The sequence below is a fragment of the Crocodylus siamensis genome, chromosome 10, assembly GCF_052110815.1.
Source record: "Crocodylus siamensis isolate JL-2025a chromosome 10, ASM5211081v1, whole genome shotgun sequence".
Classification (NCBI taxonomy): domain Eukaryota; kingdom Metazoa; phylum Chordata; order Crocodylia; family Crocodylidae; genus Crocodylus; species Crocodylus siamensis.
Genome location: NC_143404.1, coordinates 69,182,908 through 69,192,432, shown reverse-complemented (window position 1 = coordinate 69,192,432; position 9,525 = coordinate 69,182,908).

The following is a 9,525-nucleotide window of genomic DNA, read 5'->3' as shown; positions in this document are numbered from 1 at the left end:
TAGAAGATGGATCTACTTCAGGGGTGTATTTCAGATATGTTGTTGCCTATAAAATCCTCATTGGAGAGTGTGTAGTGAATTAAGTTGATAAAGGGCAGCCTCCTAGCTATTTCTCCTTGAGATCTGGTATATACCTAGGGTTTCTTTCTGATGCTGAGCATGTCACTTAAGCTCAAATTTGTACAGGCAGCCATTAAATGTCATGTCCTCATGTTCTGGTACCTAGCTTCATACCCTGGACTCTGGTCTGAGTGGAGCAGTCAAGGCTGCAGCTGATGTCAAGGGATTGCCAGTAATGTTTTGTATATAGTAATGACTTACTCCTTCATAATCTCCGTTTAAAGGATGCTTTGTAAGAGATGGAAGTGCTGAGTGATTCGGGACACTGAACAAACAGACCCTAGTCACCTCCCCCTGGGCACCCAAAATTAATGGAAACCTCTGCTTTTGATCTTTGTGCCTCAGCTCCCCATCTGCAAAGTGGGATTCGTGCCGCCACCGCCGTCTCCTCTAAGAGCATGCTGAAGATAAAAATTAATGAATGTTGTTGAAGGGCTCAACCGATACATTGATGAGCATCGTGGAAACACTCAGGAGGAAATCCCGAGTTGTCTCTTGAGCAGGGTTTCAATAGCACGCTGTAAATAGAGCATGGGGCCTCCCATAGACCCATGGGGATAAAACCAAATCTGTTCATTATGGGAGCACCACTCATTCTGTGCATTGAGTGCACAGTAAATATAGCATGCCCTCCTGTCCTCAAAGGCTGTAAAATAATGTATAAGGCCAGGTTTCTTGAATTAGGGCCACCTTATTGCTGGCATTTCCTAATTTTGGAGGGCTTGACTTGGCCACCATATGCAGTGTTTTGTGCATCCAGTATACTCTACGCACCTATGTGCGGTCCCCAGAACTCCCGAGGCAATGTCATAGCCTCCGCAGTAACAAATCCCTGATGCCTTCAGGTTATTGCTATCAGCCTCAACTCCAATGCCATCTACGTGTCCGCACCGCTCTCCTTTTTCCTGCTACACTGTGTGGCCTGCGCTGCCATCTGGACCGTGCTCTCAGAAGGCTTCTTTACCGGTAGAGAAAAAAAGCACCAGCGCCATAGAAGCGGATGAATCAGTGGCACGCTTGATTTCAGGTCTGTCCGGCACAGGGAACCGCTTTCCTCCCTCCTTCATAATCTCAGTTTAAAAGATTCAGTTTGTCCTCACCTCCTCTCAGATTAATGAGCTAGCATTAAGGAGGGCATACTTGCTAAGCATCACAGTCAAGCCAGGCCAGAAGCACGTCTTTCAAGATGACCCACCTGAGCTTGGCCACCTTTCCAGGCCACTGATTGTCAGATGCATTTGCTGCACTTCCCCTCACCCTTTGTTTTCTCTTTGTCTGCGTTTCTGCATTGCTCTCCGTCCTGCTGTAGCTGCAAGCGCTCTGCCTATCACACGGGGACTGGGGAGTGACTTTATGCAGGCAAACACAGCAGTCATTAAGTGCTCAGCAACTTCCCACGGCCTGCCATGAACAGTTGTTATCAGCACTAATTAATCTGTGGAGGTATTAATTGAGAGAGGAAGTGCTTACTAGAAAAGCAGGCCCGTCTCCTACTCTTTTTCGGGAGCAGTATCGTGAGATCCTTTAAACAGGCCACGTGAATAGCCACCAGGAAGAGGCAGGTGGAGAGCCAAGCTTAACACAGCTCCTCAGCAAAGTTATTAAATAGCCCAAGCATTGATGTGAGCCACAACGAGGCGCGCGGCTTTGGCAGAGTCCCCGCGCACCTCCGAGAAGTCCTGGCATGCAGCCCACGGGTCCTTTATCAGACAAACCCCGGCAATGTTGATGAGATTACTGCATGAGAAAGGATGCAAGACAAGGGCCAGGGGAAATACAGCAGCTCTGCTGTTGCTGCTGCTGCTTCTAGGACTGTCTTTCTGTTTAAAATTGCAAAGGGTGCTGAGTGCATGGCAGCCTTTTGGAGGAAGGAGTCTCAGATCTAGCCATGCACTCACCATCGAGTGGCCTCCAGTCCAAGTTATAGAGGGGGACATATGGCTGAAATTTTGGCCCTGTTGCCAGTTTAGCCAATGACATAAATGATCCCACGGTGTGTACAGCGCTTATGCACGACACGTGCTAATTTTTTTTGTGACCCCCCCCCCCCCCCCCCCCCCCGCACAAGCAAAATGGGTTTCTTCTTACCCTTTTAGTTATCATTTTGGGAAATGCCTAGGTATTCATTACAGAAGTAGGATTGAGAGGAAGCGAGTGCGCCAGGGGAGAGAGCGAGTGCTTTTTATAGCACAGCTCTCTGTGGCTTTATTCAGATCTTGTGCTAAGGCCCCTTTACCCCACTGTGGCAGTATAAAAGTGTTAGAAATAGATATGCGGGGGCTGGGGGGAGGTCTTCCCTTTAAAGAGATTCGGCCCCTGCCTGTTTGTTTACCGCTTTACAATGAAGCTGAATTTTTCAGCACATAATCTGATGCTCTGTATTGCAAATAATAAGGGCAGAAACAAATTTCCTGCCCTTGTCTCTGCATCACCAGTTGCCCTTGAGTCCCCCGGCAGCTGCACAGATGTACTGAATAGCAGAATTTGGCTTTCCGTGTATACTCTGATAGCTTCAAAATGCTCATGCCCATTATAGTTTTAATTTAGTGAAATAAAATTCATACTCCTGAGTGGAGACATTTGAGGCCGAGTTTCAGCACAGAGCACTTATTATGGACTGAGTTATAATCCTCAGTGCATAAGAAGGATTATACCGGGAACACTGACATCACCTTAAATAGAGCAGCTTGAATGTGCCACTGCAATAAATCAGTGCAGCCTTTAATTTTAATTCCAGAAAAGCCTTGGTTGAAAATACGAGTAACTTTCTCTCCTGATTCCTGTAGACTTCTGCTGGCATAGCCCTGTCAGTCGGGAATGTGAAGAGGTGTGATCTTGGGATGACAGAAGTGTGCCAGCAAAATCTCTGGGTGTTGACATAGCTGTATTGGCAAAGTATGCTTTTACTGGTCTAGCTGGTTTTATTTGGGCATTGGGAGGGAAAAGGGAACTAATAGCAGCAAGAGAACAGTTTACCCAGTGCAAGCTGAGTCTACACCTATTCCAAAAAACCCCACTCCTTGTATACCCATAGCCAAAACGGCCTTTTCTAAGAGAAGCAACAATTGCTGTGTGATCTTGACTGAAATTCAGCCGGGGGTGGGGAGGGAGGCTGCTCTTCTGGTGAAGCATCCAGGAAATGGAAATAAGATATCTGTGATTTATAAATGAAAGTCATTAGGTGCTTTAAAACAGTGATGCTCAACCTTTGGTGCCCCCAGACCAGATGATGGGCGTGGGCTGGTCCATGGGTGGATTGGACCGTGCCCACCGGGATCAGGCTTTGGGGGCCCTGTGCCACCTCCGCCCAGTCCCACGTGCCAGGATTGGGCCTGCTGCTGCCCTGTGTGCCCCATTAGCATGCATGGAGGATGCATGCGGAGCCCCACAAGCTGGATGACATGGCGTCAAGGGCCACATTTGGTCTGCGGGCCGAGGCTTGAGCACCCTGGCTTTAAAAGGTCTTGGGATATAATCTTTTGGAAAGGCTGATAGGAGTAAAATGGAATAAAACAGAGCAGGGAGCAAAGTTTGTAACCCTCCCATTACACCTACGGGGAAATGTTTGTTGTTCGAATGCACGCCGAAGAGATTCTGCGGCGCACGGCTTTGCAAAAGGCAGCTGCTCAGGAATGAGTTCAGTTCAATTCAGGTTGAAGGTGTGCTGGCAGGGTGACCGCTGTTCTGATTTCACAAGATATAAGGAAGGTCTTCCCACAACAAGCCCACGTGTTGCAGTGCGGTTAGCTCCTAATGTGGTTATGTGCAGAATTTAATAATCTCTGCTTCCTTGAAGGTATCCAGGGGATTATAGAAATGTTTAGAGGTTTGTGCAGTGCTTAGAGGAAAGACAATATCCAAGTTTCTTTCCATAAATAAAGAACAGTGTCAGACTATAAAAAGCTAGCTTATAACCAGATAGGTTTTTACACTTTGAATATTTGCTGATTGTTCTTAATGAATCAACAGTATAAACGCTCAGTCCTGTAAAGGTGGCTGCAGCAGTATGTCAGGGACATCAGTGTCTCTGGACTGCCAGTGTTATTCTTGTAGCTTATTTTCTGGCAGCTGACGTGAGATGTTAAATCTCTCATTTTGTGAGCGAAAATCCCAGCTATAAAATCTTCAGTCTCTTCCCCCCATATGGAGCATCATAACCCAGTGTCACTGGAGGCAGGAGAAGCTTTAAGGCTGGCCCTGCTAACATACCTATCATCCAGATCCAAGATATGTGAGATGCAAATATGTGTAGCAGCACTGCTGATCACTGCTTTCATAGCCAGCATTAATAGTAAGGCTTCAAGAAAAAGCGCAATTCACAGCATTGTGGGGGAACATATGCAAATCAGCATATAAATCAGGCTGATGAAGCTCTAGCAGCCACCACAAACCAAAAATAAGTGACTCTTTTCCCTTTAGGCTAACACTATCACTAGCTGAAGTAACAGCTGCACTATCCTGATGAGACCCAAGAAGGCCATTATTATACATATCTGTGGTTTCAAGCATAGTGGACTGAATGCAAAACCCTCCTGACAACTTTGTGGTCTCGCTAATGTTTTTGTTGGTTTGTCAGCATTATGATGTTGCATATGCTTACCCACAATGCTCTGTCCTGGACATTTACTTAAGGAGAGGGAAAAAAATGTCTGTTCACGTTGTAGCCACTGGCTTAATGGTATGGGGGAGCTTTATACAGAGCCCGAGCGCCACTAGCAGTCTTGTGAAATCTTTAGCTAGCGATATTCATGCTTCTTAAAGCCTGGCAAGGTGAAAAAAAAATTAAAGTGCAGAAAGGATCATTTAGAAAGGAATATGCAACTTGGAACAGGCCAGAGGGCCAAAGTTTTCAAAGCAACTGGTGATGCTGGGAGCACTGGTGCCCAAGTTCAGACACGTTAGAGATTTTCAGAAAATGCTGAGCACTCCTTTCTGAAAGTCAGGCCCCTTGAAGGCATTGAGAGTTGGACACCTAAACTCATTACCTGATTTGGCAATCTGAGTTTTGAGGTACACATTTTTTACAAAGGACTAGTCCCAGTTCATTGATGGATCTGTGACTACATGTCTAGAGCAGCAATGTCATACTGCACGCTCCCAGAAACCACATTGTCCACCAGATAACTGACACTGGGCTGGACTCCCTTTAACTCACAGAGCAGGTGGGTTTCTCCAGGGTTTTAAATATCACCTGAATTTGGTCAGGTTCCTCCAAAATCTGGACAGAAGTAGGAATTAGAGGATGGGAGCACTCCAGCCTCCATCACTGGTGCTTCTGCAAGGTGACTTGTCCCGGACCAAGGTCGGGGGAGGTGGTTTGTATTCCACGACCACTTTCAAATGAAATGCCCAAGCTGTTTCAACAGAGGGTGAAACAGGAAAAGAGATGGATTACATCCGTATAAGATCACCCAAACTTTCCCACGCTAGGCCTTGACTGGAGGAGACAGCCCCAAATACGGGAATGTAATAGTCACCACCATCCCATCAGTTCCTAGAGTCGGTCACGATTTGAGCACCCACTGCCAAATTGGAGGGGTATTTATCCACCACCTCATGCTAACAGCTAAACCGCAGCACCTCAGCAATGACTGTTAGTTCCTGTAAATGTAAAATGAATGTATATCCATGACATTAAATTTAAAAACATCTTCATAGCTTATTACCAACTCCAACAAATGATTCAGTTTTATTTGGCAGTATTGTCTTTGCAAAATAACGTCTCTGAGCAGGTGATTATTAAATTCTAAGTTTCCATTAAAGAAAAAAATTAAAATGGACATTTTAAAGAAATACAAGAATTTAAAACTTTTAACTGCACATTTTTTACAGATATAGGTAGCTTGTGGGCTGACTTCTCTAGTTAATTATTATTTATTGGAGAAGAGTATTGAATGAAAAGCACTTCTAATTAATTCTGTTTTGGTCTCTATAACATCCTTCATAAAATGTGTCACAAAATACTATGCTGAAAGAGGCAGAAATGTGACAGAACTGGGTACACTACAGTCACAATAGCCTACTTCAGGCAGAAAGGAAAAATTATGGCCTGATTAGGGTGCAAAAGATTGCTCACATGTAAAAGTGGTAACAATACACGTGTTAAAAGGAGCAAAGATGAAAATAAATGTTCTTTCAGGCTTGTTCCAAAAACGAGGCATAACCGAAGGAGGGAAAGGTGACTGGGCTTTCGCATGTATTGTAGATTAAAGCAAAGAGGAAAGGTTTGCGGTGGGGAGGTAACTTTATCGCTCAGAAGGGGAGAACATCCCAAAGTTTAGTTACAAAGCCAAAGAGCTTTGAAAGATGTTCTGCTCGCTTTGTTCCAAATTTAGGCTTCGTTTTAAGAAGTTTTCCAAAAGTTAATTTCAGTGGAACTGTCCTCATTGTCCTTGTGAACTGTATTGATAAAACAGTTGATGCCTCGGCCCTTGGTGAGGACCAGAAAGCGAAACGGACTCCAAGTAGGAAGTGAAACTCACTGAAACCAATCTGTCCCCGCCATGCTTCAGGGGTGTAGGTTGTAGCCGTGTGGGTCTGAGGACACAGGCAGACAAAGCTCTTTGGATAAATCCGATATCTTTTATTAAACCAACTCAAGTAGTTGGAAAAATTCCTCTTTGCAACGTTTTGTTTGTACTCGAAAGCTTGCAAAGAAGAATTTTTTCCAACTATTTGAATTAGTCTAATAAAGGATCTCAGATTTACCCCAAGAACCTCATCTGGCTGTCTCCCCACCAGGCCCTCTGGTCACAGTGGCTTGAGATAGCTCCCCTCGCTGCCAAAAGAGAGGGCTGGCCAGAAGGGAGGAAGGAGTGAGGGCTCCAGTCTGCCAGAGCTTGTTCTTTGTTTGCTTTGAAGTCTCTTGAATCCGGTGATCATCACCAAGGCCATCTCTTGGACAGAGTTTTTTGAGTTTCTTGGACAGAGTTTTTGGGGGCTATGCTTCCTAGAGCAATACAGCGCTAGAGAAAGGTTTCTGTAGGGGACCAAGTTCCCGTTAACATGCCTGTTCTCAAGGTGCTGAGCTTTGATTGCACTATTAATGATGTGTTCGGGTGTCGAGAGCCTCCAATAGGCATCGTGGGGGGGGGTCTCATTTAAATACATAAATAAACGAAAATATGCAGGAGCTAACAGTGACTATAAACAACATGATCTAGCATTGCTTCCAAAGCTGAATGAAATGCAAGTCTTAACCAGGAGCGCCTAAGGTGAGAGAGGGACATTAGAAAAAAAACCCAATGTCTCTCCATCTTGAGGCTCTAAACTGCTATTTAATAGGCAGCGGTTTCTATCATCCAGAGTCTTTATTTTAACAGCATTCCTTCTACATTGCTATTTCTTAGCTAGTGTGTGTTTTAAGGAGATATTTTAGGGGGGAAAGAAGTTCTCCGTTAGTGACATTCAGGGCTGCAGGTTTCAAGCATCCAGGTTTTTATGGGGGAAAAATTGCTACATTTAGAAAAGAGAAGAACGTGTGTGTTTGTTTATTTATTTATTAAAGGGAAGTGGCTGGAGTAAAAGGGAGTAGTTGGGGATTATTAGTTCTTTGAGGTAGGGACAGTCCTTTAGGCTTGTGCATGCATACCGTTTGCCAGTGGGGCTCTGCTCCAAGACTGTGATTCCTACATGCTACTGCAGTGCAAATTTTTATTATTATTATTATTGGTAGCAGGCATAGCCCTTCAGGATCATTTAAGAGCAGTTTCTGCTGCCGTTATGCACCCTGAATGTGTCATACTTTGCAAGCAGTCTCATTCATTCACATGTGTCCGCCTTGCAGCTGCTACTAAGTGTGTTTGCTTCTAAACTATAAGGTTATCGATTCAATCTGGGCTATGCTCCCATTAGCGAATTAGATTTTCAGAAAGCCTGAAAAGATTGTTTTCTTCCCACTTCCGTTGTCTCAGATTACTTCGAGTTACTGTTCAATGCCAACATACCCTTTTCAGGATCTTTGCTTCTTTCAGGATTTCTTCAGTTCTACATCACGGCCCCCGGTATTTCCTCCCATTACCCCACACCCTCTCTGCACTGTCCTGCTTTCGCTGCAGCCAGCTTAGAAATTCTCAGCGAGTTTGATGGGTGCGAGCTCAGGCCCTCTGACTTCAGCTTACAGCTCTCTGGGATATACCAGTTCTGTTTCATGGGCAACTATTCAAGGTTTTGACATTGGTGTCTGGTCCATATCAGCATACAGAAGAATCCTTCTGAAAGCCTTCTTGAAAAGTAACTTGAGTGAAATGCCTGAGTTTGGTTCACAGCTTCAGCTTCCCAGGTTTTGGAGCCAGAGCTCTCTAGGTCACTGTCCATGAAAAAGACTCTTTGCATGAGATAGCTTGGTGGCTAAGGCACTGGCCTGGGAGGTGAATCACTCAGTTCAAGTCCTTTCCCTGCCTGCTTCAGCATAGAGGTTTTCACCCCAGGTCACACACAGTCAGCTGGAGCAGGGATTTCGGACCTGGCCTCTCACATCGTAGGATGGAGACCCCAACCATCGGGCAACAGACCGTGAGAGAGTCTCTCACATACCGCAGAGCCCAGGATGCAAGAAGGCCGAACCTAAATGGTGAATCTCCACGAGCCATTTTGGCTTTGACAAAACACCCTGCCTCCCTTCCATTGAAAATGTTTCAGCCAGTTTGTCTTCGATGGTAGCAGGTGGGGTGGCCCACCTGGATGATCCCAGCTCAAAAAACCACAGTGTTAAACTCCCCACAACGCCCAGGGAAGTTCATCTCCCTGTCTTTGGGGATTGTTTTGGCCTGCCTCCCTCACTTGCACTAACTCTATTGATGAATATTTAAACAGAAACAAAACAAAAAAAAATTAATCCGTGCCATGCCTTGATTAGGGATTAGAAATGTTAACTGGCCAGTGCCTTTTTCTGCAGGGGTATGCAGCCCCTATACCTTTAATTAGAGTAGCCCGTGGTACTTGCCATAAAGCTGATAAGTAATAAATAGCAGCCTTTGTCACATGCAAGTTCAGCATTGTGAAACGGCACACGGACGGCTTTAAAAAGCCTTTGATTAAACCCAGCACTACAGTAAATCTACAAACACAGAGGAAAGAAAAGAAGCTATTTAGTCTGTGCCAGTTCCTGGCATTAAGTATGCAAATTTCTCAGTGTCTTCAGCTCCCAAGAACAGCAGGCGCTGAATGCAGCAGCAGCAGCAAGCGGCACGACATCATTCATTTCAATCATTAAAACAAAAGCGGGATAAATCGCTACCTAATTTGTAAAATATGCTTATCATATAGGCTCTTTGGTCCTTAAGAAAAGCACCAGCTGAATGAGAATCACTGAATTATTTTGGAAAAAAAAAATGCTTGAATCAATTTGGTCACCCCCCCCCATGATTGTTCTTTTCTTTCTTTCTTTTTTCCCTTTTTTTTCTC